The sequence below is a fragment of the Lampetra planeri genome, chromosome 78 (assembly GCF_965212315.1).
Source record: "Lampetra planeri chromosome 78, kcLamPlan1.2.h2, whole genome shotgun sequence".
NCBI classification, from domain to species: domain Eukaryota; kingdom Metazoa; phylum Chordata; class Hyperoartia; order Petromyzontiformes; family Petromyzontidae; genus Lampetra; species Lampetra planeri.
The window spans coordinates 3,012,727-3,035,421 of NC_136183.1; the positions used below are offsets into that span (position 1 = coordinate 3,012,727).

General features: G+C 45.5%; 1 pseudogene across 1 annotated transcript in view; it reads left to right on the forward strand.

Annotated features, from left to right (window-relative positions):
* Window positions 1-3,142: 3,142 nt before the first annotated feature.
* The window catches only part of LOC144738212 (uncharacterized), a 42,928-nt pseudogene continuing 23,375 nt past the window's right edge, over window positions 3,143-22,695 (forward strand). Inside the window, exon 1 of the transcript XR_013589181.1 lies at window positions 3,143-3,298. The product of XR_013589181.1 is annotated as an uncharacterized LOC144738212 (transcript). The remainder of the gene's footprint in view (window positions 3,299-22,695) is intronic.

Genomic DNA, 22,695 nt, shown 5'->3' on the forward strand with positions numbered 1-22,695 from the left:
ACCAATTCGGGGCCTTGCCTCCTGCCCTCGCCTGATTGCATTTGTTTTAATTATCTGCTTAAGTTTAATTTGTCTTCACCTGGCTCACTACTTTCAAACTTTGTTTCTTTTAATTATTTCTACAGTTTTTTTTTTATCCTACCAAGGCCAAGCCCACTTCAGCTGCTATACCGCTCTTGTTTTCTGAAGCTACCAGTCCAGAACAAAGTGGCTTATAAACGTGTGGAAATGTATGTCGGTCAAATACTCTAAACGCGTGGTGATGTTGACTCTAAATGTGGAGGGGAAAACCCTGAGGATCCGGAGGAAAATCCACGCGACCACGGGGAGAGAGAGACACGCAAACTCCAAATATACAGGAGGGGTCACGATCGAACCCACCACCTCCTGTAATCAGGAGAGGCAGTTAACATCTCCCAGCCACCATGGTGCACACTCGAGTACATGACCACAATGAGTCTCAGCACTCTAATTCAGGAGCGTTCTGCCGAGTTGGTTTTGCTGATGCACCCTTTAGACCGATGAACAACTATTTTTATAATTGTTTTTTTACCCTTTTATCTGGCAACAAAACTGACACCTTCTTTACGAGGAGTCATTTTTGCATAGACCACAATACCTGCAGTCATAATGAAAAAAAACATAACTCTGATAATGTATGCACTGTCCTTGAAGTTGATTGGTCCACACCCGAAACAGCTTTCCTTAGAGCCTAGTCTCTCTCTCTCTTTCTGATAGTGCATTGTCTTTGAGTTGTGCGCCTTTTGGCGTAATCTGGTCCAACACCATGTGAGACTAGGCTCTAAGGTAAGCTGTCTCGGGTGTGGACCAATCAACTTCAAGGACAGTGCATACATTATCAGAGTTATGTTTTTTTTTTCATTATGACTGCAGGTATTGTGGTCTATGCAAACATGACTCCTCGTAAAGAATGTGTCAGTTTTGTTGCCAGATAAAAGGGTAAAAAAAACAATTATATTTTTTACTGGCAAATGAGGTTCCAATGATTTAAACTATTTTTTATATTACCAACCAAAGCTCACAGAGCTATTAGATATTTTGTCAGAAGCCACCTGGCCATAGATGATAGCTCAACGAAATGGCTTTAAACGTGGAAGATTATAGCAGCCAAATAATCTAAATGCATGTTACTAAATGTGGAGGGAAAAAATCGAAGGACCCTAAGAAAAAAATAATGTGAGTGTACTCCACAAGCGTACTCTACGTGTGTGAGTGCACTCTGCGTGTGAGTGCACTCTGCGTGTGTACTCTGCGTGTGTGAGTGTACTCCGTGTGTGCGAGTGTACTGTGTGTATGATTAACCCGTGCGTCTGTGTACTCTGTGTGTGTGAGTTTACCCCATGTGTGCGAGTACTCGGTGTGTTAGAATACTCTGTGTGAATGTACTCTACTCTGTGTGTGTGTGCGAGTGTACTCCGTGTGTTAGAGTACTCTGTGTGAGTGGACTGTACTGTGTGTGTGTGTGCCAGTTTATTCTGTGTTAGAGTACTCTGTGTGAATGTACTCTACTCTGTGTGCGAGTGTACTCCGTGTGTTAGAATACTCTGTGTGAGTGTACTCTACTCTGTGTGAGTGTACCCCGTGTGTGTCGTATGGGGAGCGGTCGTGTTGCGCGGTGACGTCACCCTCAGAGTCAGCGCCTCCCCCTCTGTCTGGCGGGTAATGTCACCAAGAGCAGACCGGAGAGAGTAGTTGGGGCGAGTGCTTGAGAGCAGAGGTCGCAAACGGGTTTTGATTCCTTACCCGTTTCCCGTACCCGGCCGCACCAGGGTCGCAAATGGATACCCGTACCCGGCCGGGTACGGGTACCCGTTCCCTACCCGTACCCTACCCGAAATGAGTGACAAACGGTTACTCAGCAGTGACTCACGGCCTACCCGTACCCAGCTGGGTACGGGTAGCCGGGTATCGGGTAGGGTACGGGTATCGGGTACCTGGTTGCGACCTCTGCTTGAGAGTGAATCACGCGTGTAGAGTGTGTACAGGGAGAGGGAGTCAGTGTGTTCATTGTACAGTGAAACCTTGGATTGCGAGTAACAACTTGGTCTGCGAGTGTTTTGCAAGACGAGCAAATTTTTTAAATAAATAATAATTTTATAAACGAGCGATGTCTTGCAAAACGAGCAGTACGTACAGTATACACCATTGGCTCGGTATACACAACTGAGCCAATGGTTCTTCTCTCGCTCTCTCTCTCGCTGCGGGATTGTGGGTAATCATCTCCCATGCTCGGTCTCGGTCGGCGTGCCTCACTCGTATAGTCACCATCCGTGCGAGCGTATGCTGTTTACTACAGTATAGTGTTGTGACCACGTGTGTGTGCGTAAAGCATTTTTTTATTTTGTGTCCAAGTGTAGTGACTGTTCTTTAGTAACTGTACTGCAAGTGAAATTCGTCCTACACAATAACCCTCCTTCTCTCCTCTCTCTCGTTTCCCTCACACCAGCCACGATTAAATGTAATTAATAAATTTGATTACTTTATATTAAATAAAAATATAAAAAGGTATTTTGTATTAATCATTTTTATATGAATACAGTATTTTTGGGTTGTGGAACGAATCATCTGAGTTTCCATTATTTCTTATGGGGAAATTCGCTTTGATATACGAGTGCTTTGGATTACGAGCACGTTTCCGGAACGAATTATGCTCGCAATCCAAAGTTTCACTGTAATTTATTTGTGTGATATATTGTACTAGGGTGGCAAGATGTTAACTACCTCACATGGTATGCAGAATGTCGTGGGTTCGATTCCAACCCTGACGCATTTATAATTGCAGTTTACATTTTTTATTTTTTCTCTCTCTCCCTGTAGTGGCATTGATTTTTCTCCACATTTAGAAACATGCATTTTGAGAATTTTGCTGCAAAACATTTCCATATTATAACCCACTAAGTTGAGCTATCATTTGTGTCCAGGTCGATTCTGAAAAAGAGCTATGCAGCTCAGATGGCCTCACCTGGTAAAATAAAAATAGTGTACTGTGTTTGAGGGTTTTCCAATTTAATTTCTTATTTAGCAGTTAAAAATTATGTTTCAGGAGGGTTTTGCATTGGACTGTTTGACCACCACCAAATATATTTTGAGTTTAGGTTTGGGAGAAAAACGGAAAACCCAGTGGAACACCAGTGACGGCCGACGCCAGGATAGCGGCCACGGGCTCGAAGCGAGGGCAACCCGGCTCTTGTCCCAAGAAAGGAATCCGCTCCCCGCTGCCCTCCACGGTGGCGCATCGCCGGCGGGGCTGCACGTTGAGCCTCAACTTTTCTAGGAGGTCGGTACCTGCAATACACTCGTGGCATAACACGCTCGACACGTATAACTCCTGGTTACACACCTGGTGTCCGAGGCGACCCTTAAGGGTGACCCTCCCCAGCAGTCCCATCCCACTTCCACTTTCAGTTTGCAGCGCACGATCCGGGGCCTGTAGGCAGCTCACGTCAACCCCGACCACACTGCAGTGTGTTGCACTCACAAGTGACGTGACCGCCCCCGTGTCCAGCATAATCTGGTTACGCCACCTGTTCACCTGCCCTTCCACGAGCGACGTGGCCCCCATTATTCCTGCCACCAGCTCCCGCAGCCAGTCACCCGCAGTCGCCGCATTCTGGGGTGTTGTTGTCGGCATCTGCGTGGGGGTCACTCGCTCACCATTATCACGACAGTTTATTTGTGTTGGGACCACGTCGATTGCACCCCTCTGTGGTCCCCTCTTTAGGGAGGCCTTGGTGTTTAACCCTGGTGCTTCTCTCGCGCGGGCGATCTGGGGACAGTTTTTCACGAGATGCCCCCATTGGTTGCATAGATAGCATGCACGGGGAAGGGCGGTGGCTCCATAAGAGGCCCCTTGTCCACTCCCCCTTACCCTCCCAGTGCGCATTTGTTCGAGTTCTGCCTCCTATTGAGATACTCGCCTGGTTAGCCCCCCGACCATGGAGCGTAGCCCTCCCACCTCGGATTGGACTATCTCCGCTGTGGACTGCAGCTTGGTCACATTCAGGTGTACTTGGGTCACCTCCCCGCATACTTGGGTTACCTCCTCGCGTACTTGGGTCTCATGGCCTGTGAAATCTCCTATGCCGGTCTGTATCCCTGCCACCCATCCTGGGGTTGTCTCACGGGATCCCGGAGGCTCCCTCGTACCCCCCCCCCTCACCTCCTCCTCTGGAAGAATACTTGCAATGGTGCTATCCCGTCCCAGCCGTCGGAATTCCGCACGCTCGCGAGCAAATCCCTCACACACACACGTGCGCGTGCTCGGCAAGGTTGTTAAATGGGGGATATGGGCAGTTCGCATCTGGCTGCCACCCCGTTGTGCTTGTCAGATGCTGCTGAACTTTCTCGGCGGCAAGGTCATCGATGATCTCGGCAGTGTATCCCAGGCGTGCGCTCTGTGTTAGAAAGCGTGATTTATTTTCGTGCGCGCTCGCTGAGATCCGAAGTGAGAAGTTCACATCGTGCTTATTGTTGTCGTGGTGGTAGTTGTTGTTTACCCAGGTAGAGTCTCGCTCCTTCTCTGTCTTGTAGGGAGGCCGCTTTGGATTGCACTACTCTTCGATTTCACATTAACATGCTAATTTATTACATTAACATCACTAGCCCCGGCCACTTCTTTATGACCCTTGGGCTACACCCATTTCAAACCTTTTACAACAGTCTGCCTCAGCAGCAGACCATGCATTTTCTATCAGTGTTTTTGTTTGCATTCTGACCACAAGTATTGTAGTTAATGCACACATGATTCCTTGTAAAAGGTTTCAGTTTGGTGTTTTAACATCTTAACACCTGTTTTGTTGCCAGAAAAATGGGGAAAATCTATTCTCATATTTTGGTACTGGCAAAGGTCCCATGATAAAATATTGCAGTATATTAGAGGTGAGCCGTGCGTGTGTAGTGTTGTATGTGTCGGGTTATGAAATTTTGATGAAAATAATAAAAATTAATAATTTTCCGAAAAATGCGCAAATCGCATTAATTATGTTAATGTGTGAGTTAATATGCATAAATTATGATAATGCATGTAACTATATGCATAAATTATGATAATCGCGGAGATAATCGTAGTAATTTATGCGGATGCTTGCGATTATGTTAATGTGTGCAGTTATGATAATTAGGCTCAGCTTCGTTTATCCAGTGTTATATCAATCAGGATAACACGATTATCATCGATTTAACGTTTACCGATTATCCTAGTGTGTGTTATGATATTTTAGGTCTCCATTTTCATATCTCATCACAGGATACAGTTATCAAGAATAAGATAGTTTTGCATGGACTTGGAATGAACACTCGATACGCTTCTGTGATAACAATTTTATTCTAACAAGCACGTGACATTCTATCATGCAGGTCAAACATGCGTCAATAATTCCTGAGCAAGATTATGCAATTAACGAACATGGATAACTAAAAATACTTCTTCATTTGCGAGACTATGCATTTAACTAAATTGAATAACCAAACTCTTATGCATTTGCGATATTATGCATTCGACTAATATGAATAACTAAAATTCTTATGCAATTACGAGATTATGCATTTGACTAAAATGAATGAATAAACACTTATGCATTTGCCAAACTATGCATTTAACTAAATTGAATAACTCAAACCTCTTATGCATTTAACTATATATGCATTCGACTAATATTAATAACTAAAATTCTTATGCAATTACGAGATTATGCATTTGACTAAAATGAATGAATAAACACTTATGCATTTGCGAAACTATGCATTTAACTAAATTGAATAACTCAAACCTCTTATGCATTTAACTATATTATGCATTCGACTAATATGAATAACTAAAATTCTTATGCAATTACGAGATTATGCATTTGACTAAAATGAATGAATAAACACTTATGCATTGGCGAAACTATGCATTTAACTAAATTGAATAACTCAAACCTCTTATGCATTTAACTATATTATGCATTCGACTAATATGAATAACTAAAATTCTTATGCAATTACGAGATTATGCATTTGACTAAAATGAATGAATAAACACTTATGCATTGGCGACATGAGGCTTTTAACGAACTGAATGACTAAAAACCCTCCTAGCAATGGTAACCTCTACCTTTCCACCAGGCATCTCATTAGTTCGTTTTGGTATCGATCACAATCGGCGACTGGCTGAGTTTGAAACCAAGCCTGACACACTTCATTTTGCGGTAATAAAAAGCACTTATTGTATCCCAGAGGCGAAAGTATATGTCAATAGATTCGTCGGCAAGTATAAAATCCTTTTAACGGATTGTTTGATATAATGGTGGGGGAGGGCGTGTGTGTGTGCCGAGCGGATCTGGCTCTGTTTTAATTAATTCTTCGGCGAGATTCTCTGACAAAGAAAACTGGTTTGACAAGATTTTCTCTCTTTGTGCACGGTCGATTCGTAATGAGGATTTCGGGAGGTTGAGTTTGCCTCGACGAGTCTATTGATCGCCTATGTGATGAGCGGAATGAGGGAAAGGCACGGAAAACAACCTCACTCTTATAACCGACGGACTCTTAATCACTCGATGGGCCACGATTCCTCATGGCCAGCTAATGGTTCATGTGGTTGATAATCAGTCTTCTGATAATTGACTAGGGTTGATACGATGGTAAGGGTGAACTAGATAGGATAGTCTCACAGGTGAGTGGGGCGTCGATGCGTGCGTGTGTGTGGGTTTATTGGTGGGGGAAGTTGTGGGTACGAACGACTTTCGGAGAAGGGCCCTCCTTGTCGCGGTTGCGGTGATCAGCTGCTGCAGACTCCGCCCTCGGCTGACCCCGTACGATGATTGACGGCGCAGCCGCGCTCGTTTGCGTGGTCAGGCGATGCACCTCGGCGTGGCGACACGGCACGGGAGCTGGGCTCATACACTCGTGTGCGGCAGGCGATGCACCTCGGCGTGGTGGCACGGCAAGGGAGCTGGGCTCGTACACTCGTGTGCGGCAGGCGATGCACCTCGGCGTGGTGACACGGCAAGGGAGCTGGGCTCGTACACTCGTGTGCTGCAGGCGATGCACCTCGGCGTGGCGACACGGCACGGGAGCTGGGCTCGTACACTCGTGTGCGGCAGGCGATGCACCTCGGCGTGGTGACACGGCAAGGGGGTTGAGTCTCGTGTACTCGTTTGGGTCAGGCGATGCGCCTCGGCACCCCGCGAACCTCGTCCTTCTGGATGACGAAAAGCTTCTTCGTTGGCGGCGACGAGAAGAGTTGGAGCCGAAGCCCTGGAGATCTGTGATGGGGCCAGAGGCCCTGACGATCTGTGTTGAATGGATTTTCCTTCGGCTTATATTGAGAAAATCCACTCAGTTTCCCGAGTTGTTCAAAGTCTGTCATGAAACCTTCCTGTGGGTGGGACCATCTGCATCCGTGTGTGTGTGTGTCGTGTGCGTGTCCGTCCGTGTGTTTCGCGTGCGTGTTTGTCCGTGTGTTTATTAGCTTTGAAGACACAGCTGTGTGTCGTTCTGGAAGGGGGGGGGTGGGGGCCTCGTGACGGCGCCACCGAAGTTATCCATTAGCCAGACCGATGATTCGCGTCGAGTTATATATATATAAAAGAAATATTCGAATCCATGTTTTTGTTACTGAATAATATTTGTCGCGAAAACCTACGCGTTAAGCGAGCTTAATTATTCCCTCCCTTGCTCGGGATCATATCTTTTGTCTCACACAGCTTAAGTTGTTTTGGTTTGGAAGTTGAAATGCGACTTATTTCCATTATGCCCCAGTTATGCCGAAACCGTGTTCCCGATGTTTCATCGTGACCCGATCTCTCATGGAAATGTTATTTCCTTGCGTGTGCAATTTTTGCTGTCCGTGTTGTGGGAAGACAAAGACGGTTGTTTCCACGGTGGAAGCACCCGGCGCATGCGCTTATTTATTTATTTCCGAGAGCGTGTTAATTTCCTTTGAGCCATTGCCCCCTTTATGGGTGTCATTTCCTCGCTTTTGTGCCTGCGTGTGGAGATCCTCTCGGAAAGACAAAGACGGTCGTGTTGCTCGCTTCCCATGGGTGTTGTGTTTGGTTAATTTTGAGAGCCTTATCCGCCCTTGATTCCTCTTCTTCTTTAATTCCGTACTTATTATTTGACTTCGTGATTATTTAATTTGGTATCCCGTCTAGGAATTTTGTTTTGGGGTGACTCAAGTCATAATTATTCTTTGGTGCTTCGGCCCGGCCGCGTAGAAATTATTTAAGGTAAGTAATGTCCGTATTTAATTAACAATTGATGAATCGCGACTCTGGTGTAGACTGTAGTCTGTTTTCCAATTGGAGTAAGGATGGATACTGTTTGCTTACTCTTCATGGCTAAGTTGGTAATTGTTTATCTAACATGGTTCAAAACCCGTCTGTGTTTTTTTATCGTCAATGTTGTTTCCTTTGTTAAGAATATAATTATATATTCCTCCGTGGTGCCCGGCCCTGCACGGCTTTTTTTTCGAGAGGGTGTCATTCCAACCCCCCGCCTGCCATTCCCCCCTCCCTTGTTCCTCCTGTGTGAAATTCGGGGAGTTTTTATGATCTTGATTACCCTTCTTTCATGCCCTCTTTCCTTTGAAATGAGGTGTGCGCACATCTGTGGGAGTGTGGGGGCGTGTCCGTTCTCACGTTGCCCCGTGTCTATTAAAAAAAACGATATTTTATATGTTGGCAGAATAATTCTAAAAAAACATATTAACAAATAATATTTAAAAAAAATAAAAAGGGGGCATATACACAACAGTCCGCCCTTTTGAAAATTATCAGGGGTCGATTTGGCCACTGGCGAATTTTCAAACAAAGTAATGCCCCTTTTTTTGTCATGAATCCCATCAGCCGCCCTTACTCTCGGCGGTTATTTCTTACGACGCGCGTGCACGTATTACAATCTTAACCTGGTTACATTTGAAATAAGCAAAGAAGAGTAAAGAGAAAAAAAAAAAAAGGTACATTCTACTGGTTATGTTTCGTATGGGTTTGCGGTTACTGTGGCTTCTGTCAGTTGACATGCCCCCCCTTTTCCTCGTTTTTAGGCCTTGATTCCTCCTTTGTTCCTGGGCTCGAACGGTATGTGCTTTGTGCCTGCGACTAGTCTTTTAAGCTTGGCATTCATCTTGGATACGTGGTATGCTAGGGTTAGGATAGCCATGGCTAGTATGATCATTCCAGTTGCTCCGGTGATTCCCAGTCCCATCTGTTGATTCCGCTGGTGTCCGGATTCATCGGTTGCCCAGGTGAGGTCAGTTACGTTAATTTCTGAATCGCTGATGGCTAGTCTCACGGTGTGGAATTCTTTACTGTTTAATAGGTTCGACAGGGAGTTGCTTATTTCAAACTTGTGGCTCCTGAATATGTTTACTGTTTCTACATCTGCTTGATGTAGGCCTTTGTCCAGATTATATAGTACTTTATCCCCTATGTGTACGAATGTTCCTTTTGGTACCGTGACTAGCACGACAGGGCTTGGTATCGGAACTTTCATGGTAACGGAATGTCGATCGGTGGAAATGGTTGCTGTATCCAGAGGCGTGCTGACTAGCCACTGGGCATCAGCTATCATGGCCACTGTTTCGGTTCTTTCTTTAGGTTTACTTAGTTTGAACTTGCAGGTCTCTCTGAGGCTTTGGGTCGCCAGGCCGCACATTATTTCAGCTGTATTGATTAGGAAGGGTTTGCCTGGACAGAGCCAATGGACGTCTTTCATTATTTGGCACATGGTTAGGTCGGGTACTAGGTATTTAAGGGGGCTTTCTTCTTGGTAGGCTATTACGGAGGGTGTCTCCATTTTGGAGTAAATGTCATTTCTCCATGTACCCACGTTTAATACTGTTCGTAATCGGTATACCTGTTCGGGTTTGACTAGTGGCAAGTTTAACAGGAACGCCAGTTGTCTGGTTTGGGGGTTCACATATATAGGTGTGGCTGTACCCATGTTAAATGCAATTTGTACTTGTGTTGGACTGATTCTTTCTAGGGAGGCTGTTTGTAGCACGTTTTGTATCAGCGTTGGAGTTACCAGATACGAGGGAATTTGACCTTGGATTAGATCACTGATGCTTCCGCTGATGCTACGCAACAAGTCTTGGATTACCCATTGGATTGGTTGTCGAAGATTTTCGTCGTCATATAGGTCTCGGAGTGTACCCCCCAGTTCTTGGATGGTTAAGTTCAACATGGCTGAATGTAGGTTGACCAGAACTATGGTGTCTCTAAGGGTGGAACCCATTTCGATTAAGTTTTTTTCTTGGTGACGGATTTGTTGGCGGATTTGCAGCATATCGAGTTGTAGGTTTTCGATGCCTTGCGTGAGGTGTTCAATTTTCACGGCGTTGGATATAGATACTCCTAATGTGATTAAGGAGCTAAAGCCGGACAGGACTCCGAAGGCCACTCCCAGGCCGATCGATCTCTTGGTCCGTGTGGTGTTGAACGTGGCGGGGGGAAGTATCATGGTTCTCTGTAATTGCTCCAGGATCGTTCTGATATTCAGTTCGCTGTATTTTAGGAAGCCATGGTACCAAACTCGGGTTTCTGCGGTGGCCGAGGATGGTAACTTCCCGAAATGTCTCTCTACTGCCATGGCAGGGTCTAATGTAACATAGACTTGTTGGGTTACTGTTTTCGTTTCAGTTACTAGGAAACCGGAAGAATCTCTCAGCATCACCCCGGATTCTGGTCCTGGCTTGAGTAGGTCTTGGCTGCCTTCTAGCTTGGTGATGCACGTTAGCAGGAGCGTGAGTAGGAGGGCTGCCATTTCCTGGAAAACATTTATACGTTGTTTTAATGTGATATCCCCACTCCTTAGTTTCTTCCCCCCTTTTTTTGTACCGTTACATTTACTTCCCTGGTTCCATCTGCACAGGGTACAACTTGATTTGGTTGATGTGTACCCACTTGTATTGCTGCTCCCTCCCTGTCTTTGTAATTTTTAATTGGTACACGACTGGGGATATTTTGTCAGGAAGGGAGGAATTTCCTGCATTTTTGTTTTCTTTTCTCGTAATTGAGGTACAACACCTGATCTCCTAGCTGATATTCTGCATGGCTAGCTTTTTGGTCGTAGTATGCTTTGCTCCCTTGAGCCTCGGCTTGCAATTTGTCTCTGACCATCGCGAACGTGTTCTGTAGGTGGCTGTTCAATCCGGTTATGTATTCCGTCGGTGTTATTGCCGTCGTGGCCTCGTCCTCCGCTGGAACGTATAGCAGGTGTACTGGAAGGGTCATCTGTCTTCCGGTCATGATCTCGAAGGGTGTCCTGCCTGTCGCCCGGTTGGGGGTGGCTCTAATGGCCATCAATACTAGGGGTAGTTTTGTGTCCCAGTCGCGTCCGGTAGTGGACACATATTTTTTTAGGAGGCTCACAATGGTCCTGTTGGCTCTTTCCACCTGTCCTGAGGATTGTGGGTGGTATGCGACATGTAGTTGTCTTTTTACTCCCAATGTCTTCCACACTTCTGCAATTACATCGGCTGTGAAGTGGCTTCCTTTGTCGGAATCGATGGTTGACGGTAGGCCCCATCTACTGAATATCTGGTTGACCAGTAGGGTAGCTGTCGTCTCCGCGGTGTTGTTGGGGGCTGGTAAGCACTCCACCCACTTGGAAAAGGCACAGGTTACAGTCAGCATGTATTTGTTTCCTTTGGTTGATCTGTTGACAGGTCCTATCCAGTCAATTTGTAGGTTAGACCAAGGGAAGTCTGTTCCCCTTTTCTGTAGGGGTGCTCGGTGTTGTGAGTTCGTTGGCTGGTATTTGCAACACACGAGGCAGTTGGACACATGCTTGTGTACGTCTTCACCCATTCGGGGCCAGTAGGCCACCTGTCGCAACATCTGTCCTGTGTTCATCTCGCACCGATGTCCGCTACATGGTTCATCGTGGGCGTGTTGTAGCATTGTGTTCCGATATTGCGAAGGAACTACCCATCTGGTGTTTCCGTCTTTTTCGTTTGTGTATACCAGTAGCACTTTCCGCATTGAAAATCTTCTGACTTGGTTATGCATGGTCTCGAGTTCCTTGTTGTTGTCCAGGTTGTCTGTCATGATTGGTTTTCCTGTCGGATCCTGGATATGGTCGGCTAGTGTCTTTATTGTTTCGTCCTCTTGTTGCATCCTGATCAGGTCTTCTGGAGGTTGTGTATTGCTCAAGTGAGCTCTGGTCCCGGTTTCTGCTGAGTTCTTTCCGCTTCTTGTGACCAACCCTATAACGACAGAGTCCGAGTTCGTCGCCTCTTCTAGTCTGTTAGGTTTGGGTTGGTCTTCTAGCTTCCATGGGGTGCCTTCCAGGCTTCCTAGTTTTGCTAGGGCGTCTGCTCTGTCATTCCCCGCCTTCTCCTGTCCTGGTATCTTGGAGTGCCCTTTTACTTTCCTCCAAAATATCTTCATGTCGTTCTGTTGGATCATAGTGTCTATGGCCTCGAACAGTTCCCGATGGTGGATCGGTCTATTCCTATGGTTCTTCATGCCATTTCTCCTCCATATGGGTAGGTGTTTTAGGAAGCTGTATTGTACGTAGTCAGAATCGGTGCACACCACCATGGTCTGTATCTTGTTATCGGCTGCCATTTGGAGGGCAATGTGTACCCCAGCCAGTTCTGCATACTGGTTTGACTTCGGTCCCAGCTGGAACCCCTCTTGGATACCTGTGAGTGGTCCGGATTCCCACATGATTCCTGCTCCAGCGTGGAGCTTGTTTTCTTTCATTTTGGCACATCCATCGATGTACACCCTTGGTATGTTGGCACATGTTTCTTTGTCAAAGGGGAGGTGCTGGCTGTCCTCGGGAGGTATCCCTACGTCATGTGCTCCTACTGTCTCTAGGGTGCAATCATGTAGATCGGCAAGTCCTTGGGCTACTGGGCTTTTCTTATTTTTCGCGTATTTTACTGTGATTGGTAAACCTTGGAGGGTCAGTGCCCAATTGGCTATTCGGCTGCTGGTCACGCGCCCCTCCCGAATCTTCTTGCTGTTGAGATACGCCAAGGATTCATGATTTGTTTCCAAGATGATCTTTTCCCCATTCAACAAGTTCCGAAAATGTTGTATAGCCCAGATGTTTCCGAATATTGCCTTCTCACATTCGGAGAACTTTGTCTCTACTCCCCGGAGTGCTTTACTGGCATAGGCAATAATTTGTTTCTCTGCCTCTGATCTCTGGTACAGTACTGAGCTGATACTGTGGTCTGAGTAGGCAGTCTCGAGGTAGTATTCCTTCTCTTTCTCGGGATAGGCTAGGCAGGATGCTCTTGTGATCTGTTGTTTCAATTCTTTTTCTGCAGCTTCCTGTTCTGGTCCCCACTCCCATGGCTCGTCCTTTTGTAGTAGTTTGACTAAGGGTCGAGTGATCCCTGCATAGTCGTCCACGAAGTGTCGGAGGTAGTTGCAGATTCCCAAGAAACTCCGGAGGGTCGTGACTGTGTTGGGCGACTTGAGTGCGAGGAGGGCTTCAATTCTGTTGGTTTGGGGTAGCAATCCCTCAGTGCCAATCTGAAATCCAAGATAGTCAACCCTTTTCCGTGCCCACTGCCCTTTTTGTATCGAGATTTTTGCTCCTGCTTCTTTTAATTGTTCAAGGGTATGTTGGAGGCTCTTGAGATGTTCTTGCCATGAGGAGTCCTTGACTAGTATGTCGTCGACGTAGACGATGGTGCCTCGCTCTTTTGCGTCGCCCATCGCCTTGTGTAGGAATATGTTGAAGTCTGCAGGTGAGTTCGAGTATCCGAACGGGCAGCGATTCCAAGTATACTGTATTCCGTCGAAGGTGAAGGCCAACTTGTATTGATCGGTTTCTTTTACTGGCATGGTCCAGAAGCCATTTGCTAGGTCCATTGTGGTGAGTACCTTTGCGCCTTTTATTTGGTTGAGACCGTGGTCGATTTCTGCCATTGGCCATCGAGATAGGGGAACTGTTTTATTGAGTTGCCGGTAGTCGATGGTGAGTCTCCATTTTCCCGTGGGTTTTAGTACTGGCCAAATGGGCGAGTTGTAGGTCGAGTTGCATTCCCGGATTATGTTCTTTTTGAGTAGGTTCTCCAGGGTTTCTTGGATCGATTCATAGGCGGCCAGTGGAATCTTGTATTGTTTCACGTATACCGCTGGTGCTCCCTCTAGTGTGGGAATGGATACCACATGTAGGTCGGTTTTGCCACAATCATAGGAGTCTTCGGAGAACAGGGAGTTGTATTTTTGGAGCAGTTGTCGTAGCTCGTCTCGTTGAGTGTCGTTCTCTAGGGCTTCTGCAGCTTCAATTTGTTGTTCTATTTGTTCTTCTATTGTGAGGACTCTTTTCTCTTGGTTTGGATCCAGGGCCTTCATGGTTTCGGGCGGCTCAGTTTGGTGTTTTCCTTGCGTTAGTGGTGGTTGGATCACCGTTGCTTCACTCGAAGGGAATGAGCTCTTGCCCTTGGGCTCTCCCTTTGTTTCCTGTTCACCCGTATGGCCACTAGTGGGCTGTCGATACTCTCTGGAGTGATGGTCCTTCGGAAAAACCGGCCGTAGGTTGGCTTCCTCAAGGTTCTTTCCCCGTTCGTTGGTTATCAGTTGAGTGGTATGTATTTCAGCCGGAATTCTGTTTTTGTCTTTGATTGTCGGTGGTAGGTCGTTGAGTTCTTGTGCTAGCACTTGGGTTCCTGTGGGGCTTCGTTCTTCTTCTTCGTCCTCTGGATCTCTATGCCATTCCGGTATTGATTGTGCCCAGATTTGTCGGGACCCAAGGTTCACAATGGGTTTTAGCCGATTCAGTAGTTAGATCCCGATAATCAGCTCTTTTCCTGGGTATTGTACGACATATAGTGGATGGTTCATGTTTATCCCGTTGAACGTGAGCTTCATCATGACTTTGCCCAAAGGTCGCATGTGGGTTCCTTCGCATCCTGAGTAGGTCAGTTTACTTGGCATCATCTGTAGTGCTTCATTTTTCCGCTGGAGGGCAGTCTGGAGTTCACCAAATAGGTGATCGGAAATCATTGATATTTCTGCTCCGGTATCACACAGGCCCTGGCTGGTCAGAGTGTCTTGCAGTCTTACTTCCAGGTGGACTCGTCCGCCCGGTCCTACAGGAATTAGTTCTCCCAGATGGTGGCCTCTACCCTCGGGTATCACCTCAGTGACTGCTTCGGGGTTTCTTGAGCTTCTGATATTCACTTGGGCTATATTTGCGTTGAATGCGTCCTCTTCCTGTGTGTGTTCTGTTGATGTCCTTGCCTTTGCTGTTTGCATGGGAGTCTTCTTATTCTCTAGGGGTTCCCTTTCCATCCGGATGTGGTGAGCATATCGATTCCAGTTGGTTGGTGGTGGTCTATGCTCTATGGCTAGTGGAGACGGCAGTGGGAGGCGGTATGGTAATTGGTTTGGTGGGCGTCGGCCTCCCCGGGGTGTGGGCGGTCCATCGTTCGCTCTCCACCCCCCGTGGTTGTTCCAGGATTCGCTTATGTCGGCATTCCCTGATGGTGGTTGTCGCGGGTGCCAGCTTACTCTTGCCTCGTCCCTAGATCCATTGTTCAGTGGTTGGCCGGTGGGTGTTGGTCCTTGTTGGTTTGACGCCCTCTCCTGGGGTTTTCCATGTTCGTCCCGTGTGATGCTGCTGTTGTTTTCAGGGGGTTCGCTTCCTTCTAGGTGGAGGCGTTTTTCATCCTTGGTGACGATATGTGTTTTGACTATGTTGGTTGTCCTCCGGCCGTTCACCCAGGCCGTGTGGGCCTTGCTTTCTATCTGGCGTAGGGAGGCCGTTTCGGGGTCTAACATCATTCCTACTATTCTCATGATTTCTGGCCTCAGTGATTGGAAGAACATCACTTTTAATATTTTCCCTTCTTCCTGGGCGTTGTCTACATCGCCTGCGTAATATGCTCTCTTGAGTCGGAGGAGATAATCTCGTGGGTCTTCGTCTGCACGTTGTGTCATTAGTTTTGCCGCGTTCAACCCTTCAGATAGAGTGGAATATTCCCCAAATCTTTTAATTACTGCCTGGCTTAATTGTTTGAAATCGTTCTTGACTCTGTGTGGCAAGGAGGCTACCCATGGTCTGGCATGTTCATGTAAGCTTCTTGACAATAAGCATGCTTTTTCTTCTGACTTACCCAGACCCCGGATCTTAGCCTCCTGTCTTACAATAGCGATGTGAATGTGTATATCTCGATTCTTGTTCTGTGGATCAAAATAGGGAATCCTCACGAGCGCTTTGTCCATTAGCTTGAGGGTTTTACTGTTGAAAGAGTGTTGGTCATCATCGGTGGCGTCGGTTTCCGAGGAGTGCTCACTCGAGTCGTCTCTGCTATCACTGCTATCGCGTTTCCTTTGTCTGTGTCGTGGTTTCGCTTTATCTGACGAGTCGTGTCTGTCTCTTGGCTTGTTCCTGTGTTTCTTATGTTGGTCTCGTGACCCGTGTCTCTGTGTTGGCGTGCGTGGTCTTCTTGATTCATGCCTGTGTGGTGAGCGTTTTTGAGCTCGGCCTTCATGCCGTCCACCATGGGTGTGGTGTCTGTTCGGCGAGGCGCTTATGTTCCGATGTCCTAGCCTGGTATTTGATTTATGTTGGTGTCGTGCGTCGTGACTGTCGTAATCACTGTGGCTGTCATCTGTGGTGCGGGTCGGTTTTTTTTTGTGGGTTTTGCGTGGCATGTGTCTCTCTGGTGAGCTGTCTGCACTATCTGGTTGGTCATGCTTGCGTTGTGCGCGTCCCTCTCGCGAGTGATCCCTGTTGGTGGTTCTACGTCGGTCGTGTGTGCGCGTCGCGTGTGTTTCTGGCGAGCTGTCTGCACTACCCGGTTGGTCATATTTGCGCAGTGTGCGTCTTTGTGGTGAGTGATCTCTGTGGTTGGTTCTACGTCGGTCGTGTGTACGCGTCGCGTGTGTTTCTGGCGAGCTGTCTGCACTACCCGGTTGGTCATATTTGCGCAGCGTGCGTCTTTGTGGTGAGTGATCTCTGTGGTTGGTTCTACGTTGGTCGTGTGTACGTGTCGAGTGTGTTTCTGGCGAGCTGTCTGCACTACCCGGTTGGTCATATTTGCGCAGTGTGCGTCTTTGTGGTGAGTGATCCCTGTCTTCGTGTTGCTCGTGTTCCTTTTTTTCTGTTTTTATTTGTACTGCATATCCTGCCAATTTTTTTTTTATTTTTCCTTTCCCTCCAGCTTCGGGGTCGTCAGTCTCAATTTGTTTTGTCTGTGTCTCTCCCTCCCTTCTCTCGAATTGTGAGGGGTATTCTTTGTGACGGATATTTTGATCGATACCCATACATTTTGTGTGATCTGTCCCAGGATTGCACCCCCGTGGGTCGAAGTGCGACAGGCTGGTGATCCCGCTTGTGTGCTGTGTGTCAACATTTGTGGTTTTTGCCAATGTCTCTAGGTAGTGTGCCTGCTCATCCAGGAGGGCTTGGAGGTGTTCTACCTCGTTTTGCACGCTCCGTCTTTCAATTTTTTCCCTTTCATATCTTTCCTCATTCCAGGCTCTTTCTCGGTCTGTTTGTCGGAGGAGATACGAGTCTAATCTTGCTATTTCCGCAATTTTCACATCATGTTCACTTTTGGCACATTTTATCAAATCCTTCAGAAGTATTGCCCGGTGTATCTTAATGTCGTCGATACAGCTCCCTTCCCATACGTCTCTATGCTTATCCTGCTCTGTGGCAGTCCGGCTTGTGCGTTGCAGCACAATTTCCCGATAATCTTCCTCTAGTGAGTCCATCGTCCCTCGGGAGGGCTGATCCCCGTTATTGGGGTCACTCATTTGGGTGCCAGTCTTAGGACCTTGTGAGTCGGATTCCGTTTTCGTGGACTCGAGAATTTATCTTAGCCTTAACATTTCTCGTGTGGCGTCAGCTGCCCTGACATTCCTTTTCAGAGTACTTATAAACCAATTGTATCAGAAAATGTAGTCAGTTTGACTCGCGTTATTCTGTTATTTTCCGATTCAGAGTGCGTATCTCTAACACAATTGATCACAGGATGCAATCGGTTTGATGCGATATTATCTTAATTCCACTGTCTCTGTTTCAACCTGCTATTCTGGGTTTTAACCTTAGAGGGCGTTGTTTGACGCCCGTTTACAATCACCATGCAATGTTCGGTCACGATATTCTGGTTAACACGTAGTGGTTCATTCCATCATCCATGCAAAACACTGTCTGTGAGAGATCCCGGACGTGCCACCCATTATGTTGTATGTGTCGGGTTATGAAATTTTGATGAAAATAATAAAAATTAATAATTTTCCGAAAAATGCGCAAATCGCATTAATTATGTTAATGTGTGAGTTAATATGCATAAATTATGATAATGTGTGTAATTATATGCATACATTATGATAATCGCGGAGATAATCGTAGTAATTTATGCGGATGCTTGCGATTATGTTAATGTGTGCAGTTATGATAATTAGGCTCAGCTTCGTTTATCCAGTGTTATATCAATCAGGATAACACGATTATCATCGATTTAACGTTTACCGATTATCCTAGTGTGTGTTATGATATTTTAGGTCTCCATTTTCATATCTCATCACAGGATACAGTTATCAAGAATAAGATAGTTTTGCATGGACTTGGAATGAACACTCGATACGCTTCTGTGATAACAATTTTATTCTAACAAGCACGTGACATTCTATCATGCAGGTCAAACATGCGTCAATAATTCCTGAGCAAGATTATGCAATTAACGAACATGGATAACTAAAAATACTTCTTCATTTGCGAGACTATGCATTTAACTAAATTGAATAACCAAACTCTTATGCATTTGCGATATTATGCATTCGACTAATATGAATAACTAAAATTATTATGCAATTACGAGATTATGCATTTGACTAAAATGAATGAATAAACACTTATGCATTTGCCAAACTATGCATTTAACTAAATTGAATAACTCAAACCTCTTATGCATTTAACTATATTATGCATTCGACTAATATGAATAACTAAAATTCTTATGCAATTACGAGATTATGCATTTGACTAAAATGAATGAATAAACACTTATGCATTGGCGAAACTATGCATTTAACTAAATTGAATAACTCAAACCTCTTATGCATTTAACTATATTATGCATTCGACTAATATGAATAACTAAAATTCTTATGCAATTACGAGATTATGCATTTGACTAAAATGAATGAATAAACACTTATGCATTGGCGAAACTATGCATTTAACTAAATTGAATAACTCAAACCTCTTATGCATTTAACTATATTATGCATTCGACTAATATGAATAACTAAAATTCTTATGCAATTACGAGATTATGCATTTGACTAAAATGAATGAATAAACACTTATGCATTGGCGAAACTATGCATTTAACTAAATTGAATAACTCAAACCTCTTATGCATTTAACTATATTATGCATTCGACTAATATGAATAACTAAAATTCTTATGCAATTACGAGATTATGCATTTGACTAAAATGAATGAATAAACACTTATGCATTGGCGAAACTATGCATTTAACTAAATTGAATAACTCAAACCTCTTATGCATTTAACTATATTATGCATTCGACTAATATGAATAACTAAAATTCTTATGCAATTACGAGATTATGCATTTGACTAAAATGAATGAATAAACACTTATGCATTGGCGACATGAGGCTTTTAACGAACTGAATGACTAAAAACCCTCCTAACAATGGTAACCTCTACCTTTCCACCAGGCATCTCATTAGTTCGTTTTGGTATCGATCACAATCGGCGACTGGCCGAGTTTGAAACCAAGCATGACACACTTCATTTTGCGGTAATAAAAAGCACTTATTGTATCCCAGAGGCGAAAGTATATGTCAATAGATTCGTCGGCAAGTATAAAATCCTTTTAACGGATTGTTTGATATAATGGTGGGGGAGGGCGTGTGTGTGTGGCGAGCGGATCTGGCTCTGTTTTAATTAATTCTTCGGCGAGATTCTCTGACAAAGAAAACTGGTTTGACAAGATTTTCTCTCTTTGTGCACGGTCGATTCGTAATGAGGATTTCGGGAGGTTGAGTTTGCCTCGACGAGTCTATTGATCGCCTATGTGATGAGCGGAATGAGGGAAAGGCACGGAAAACAACCTCACTCTTATAACCGACGGACTCTTAATCACTGGATGGGCCACGATTCCTCATGGCCAGCTAATGGTTCATGTGGTTGATAATCAGTCTTCTGATAATTGACTAGGGTTGATACGATGGTAAGGGTGAACTAGATAGGATAGTCTCACAGGTGAGTGGGGCGTCGATGCGTGCGTGTGTGTGGGTCTATTGGTGGGGGAAGTTGTGGGTACGAACGACTTTCGGAGAAGGGCCCTCCTTGTCGCGGTTGCGGTGATCAGCTGCTGCAGACTCCGCCCTCGGCTGACCCCGTACGATGATTGACGGCGCGGCCGCGCTCGTTTGCGTGGTCAGGCGATGCACCTCGGCGTGGCGACACGGCACGGGAGCTGGGCTCGTACACTCGTGTGCGGCAGGCGATGCACCTCGGCGTGGTGGCACGGCAAGGGAGCTGGGCTCGTACACTCGTGTGCGGCAGGCGATGCACCTCGGCGTGGTGACACGGCAAGGGGGTTGAGTCTCGTGTACTCGTTTGGGTCAGGCGATGCGCCTCGGCACCCCGCGAACCTCGTCCTTCTGGATAACGAAAAGCTTCTTCGTTGGCGGTGACGAGAAGAGTTGGAGCCCGAAGCCCTGGAGATCTGTGATGGGGCCAGAGGCCCTGACGATCTGTGTTGAATGGATTTTCCTTCGGCTTATATTGAGAAAATCCACTCAGTTTCCCGAGTTGTTCAAAGTCTGTCATGAAACCTTCCTGTGGGTGGGACCATCTGCATCCGTGTGTGTGTGTGTCGTGTGCGTGTCCGTCCGTGTGTTTCGCGTGCGTGTTTGTCCGTGTGTTTATTAGCTTTGAAGACACAGCTGTGTGTCGTTCTGGAAGGGGGGGGGTGGGGGCCTCGTGACGGCGCCACCGAAGTTATCCATTAGCCAGACCGATGATTCGCGTCGAGTTATATATATATAAAAGAAATATTCGAATCCATGTTTTTGTTACTGAATAATATTTGTCGCGAAAACCTACGCGTTAAGCGAGCTTAATTATTCCCTCCCTTGCTCGGGATCATATCTTTTGTCTCACACAGCTTAAGTTGTTTTGGTTTGGAAGTTGAAATGCGACTTATTTCCATTATGCCCCAGTTATGCCGAAACCGTGTTCCCGATGTTTCAGCGTGACCCGATCTCTCATGGAAATGTTATTTCCTTGCGTGTGCAATTTTTGCTGTCCGTGTTGTGGGAAGACAAAGACGGTTGTTTCCACGGTGGAAGCACCCGGCGCATGCGCTTATTTATTTATTTCCGAGAGCGTTTTAATTTCCTTTGAGCCATTGCCCCCTTTATGGGTGTCATTTCCTCGCTTTTGTGCCTGCGTGTGGAGATCCTCTCGGAAAGACAAAGACGGTCGTGTTGCTCGCTTCCCATGGGTGTTGTGTTTGGTTAATTTTGAGAGCCTTATCCGCCCTTGATTCCTCTTCTTCTTTAATTCCGTACTTATTATTTGACTTCGTGATTATTTAATTTGGTATCCCGTCTAGGAATTTTGTTTTGGGGTGACTCAAGTCATAATTATTCTTTGGTGCTTCGGCCCGGCCGCGTAGAAATTATTTAAGGTAAGTAATGTCCGTATTTAATTAACAATTGATGAATCGCGACTCTGGTGTAGACTGTAGTCTGTTTTCCAATTGGAGTAAGATGGATACTGTTTGCTTACTCTTCATGGCTAAGTTGGTAATTGTTTATCTAACATGGTTCAAAACCCGTCTGTGTTTTTTTATCGTCAATGTTGTTTCCTTTGTTAAGAATATAATTATATATTCATCCGTGGTGCCCGGCCCTGCACGGCTTTTTTTTCGAGAGGGTGTCATTCCAACCCCCCGCCTGCCATTCCCCCCTCCCTTGTTCCTCCTGTGTGAAATTCGGGGAGTTTTTATGATCTTGATTACCCTTCTTTCATGCCCTCTTTCCTTTGAAATGAGGTGTGCGCACATCTGTGGGAGTGTGGGGGCGTGTCCGTTCTCACGTTGCCCCGTGTCTATTAAAAAAAACGATATTTTATATGTTGGCAGAATAATTCTAAAAAAAAATATTAACAAATAATATTTAAAAAAAATAAAAAGGGGGCATATACACAACAGTAGAACGGACAGTAAGGAGCCGGAAGTTAATGAATTTTGTGGCAAAAATGCAGGCCTGATAATATGTAAGGATAATGTGGTAAATGAGAAAAATATAGCAGCAGCGGGGTGTTGGAGTGTGCAGGTGTTACAGGTGTTGAAGGTGAACAGGTAAGCTAAAAATTGTGTGAAAAACATAATAACTTAACCTTGAGTACGCATGGAATTTTTGATGTGTGTATGTTTCATTGTGTTAGCGCAATTTGGTTCTCAAAAAAACACAGTAAGTCTGCTTTATTTATATACATTTATACTCATCTTGGATTTTTTTGTATACGGTTTCTCCACATTTATTTTAGTAATTTAGTTTATTGGGAATACAGTACAGTACTTATTTCAATTGTGATGTATATTTTATATGCCGTTTACCTAACCCCATTATTTAGGTAAGGCTTAAATATTAAATATCGGCACTTTCCAAGAATGTAACCTCCGCGCTATTCAAGGGGCTGCTGTATTTTCTGTCCATCAGCTA